Here is a 1,257-nt window from a genome sequence, read left to right as displayed (position 1 = left end):
GTGCATGCATGTGACAGACATCAGGCCTTGCACAGATGCCTGCTATTTTTATGACTGTTATGCACCTCCGCAACACCAGAGGGTGCTGTCACACAGACCACACATACGACTGAGGGTGGCTGCCTGGATGGAAACTCTCCATTTACTCATCTGTAAAAAGAGATAACAATACATGACTCTCTGAGGTAAGGGAAGAGCATGGTATTTAATCTGGCTTCTGTTATCATTATCAGATCTAGATGCCACAGCCATCAAGGCTAACTGCAAAGGCTAAACTCTCCATTTGGAGCCATGAAGAGACACCCAGGGCGCCCACTAAGGTGTGTTTTTGGCTAACAGATGGCCAGTTTTCACCTGGTGACTCCCTCCTCTTCCTACTGCCTGAAGGAGTTGGTTAGAGAGTTGAACCAAACGAAAGTCAGTGTGTCCACACTGCTGTCTCTGAGTACCCACGTGTCCATCTCTATGTACCAGAAGGCACTCTATCTTGTCATCTGGGAAGGATCATCAGCAGGAATTCTCCAACAGAGGGAGGAAGGGAGGCCGCACCTCCTGAGTGATTTCTCCAGCTACTTGGCCTGTTAGATGTCTCTTCATGGAACCCTCCAGGGCAGCCCTGAGACATAGGCTCTGTGACAGTGTCCCTGTTTACAGACCAGGAAATGGAGGACAGAGTCACCCAGAAAGCATGTGGGTCCCGTCTGACTCCTCGCCTGCAGTCTTTCCACAGCACAACACTGTCTTGAGCAGTTTGATGGCATCGACTAGAAAGCCACGGCTATGCTTGTCCCTAGGCTGACAAGTGGCAGTAAATGCTGTTGGATTGGGCCAATGGCTGGTTCAGCCCAAATGACCTGTTTATCAGCACCACATGTGATTCTAGAAAATGACTCACTGGCTTCTCTACCAGCTCACAGGGTGCTGACAGCTTCTGCCCAGCCATCCTCAAGGCCCCTAGGTGGGCTAACTGGGGTAGGGGGTGACTTCTCTGTGGGCAGGGAGTCCCGGGAACGTGGTCCTCATGCCAATACTGTCCCCACCACAGCCAACCTCTAGGGAGACCTCATTGTCCCAAGACAATCAGGGGGAAGTTCTCCCTGTTCAGATCCCGAGGAAAGCCAGTTTTAGGTCCTCACCAGAGAGGGGAAACACATTTACCTGGGACAGCAGTAACATCCCCTGGCCCTGCAGAGCCAGAGGCTGGAGCTGACCTACCCCACCTGCACAGGGCTGCTGTGCCCTTCTTGCCAACTTGGA

Source organism: Marmota monax, unplaced genomic scaffold (assembly GCF_021218885.2).
Source record: "Marmota monax isolate L192 unplaced genomic scaffold, Marmota_monax_Labrador192_F-V1.1 WCK01_AAM20220418_F8-fsc00004, whole genome shotgun sequence".
Classification (NCBI taxonomy): domain Eukaryota; kingdom Metazoa; phylum Chordata; class Mammalia; order Rodentia; family Sciuridae; genus Marmota; species Marmota monax.
This window is presented reverse-complemented; position numbering follows the sequence as displayed.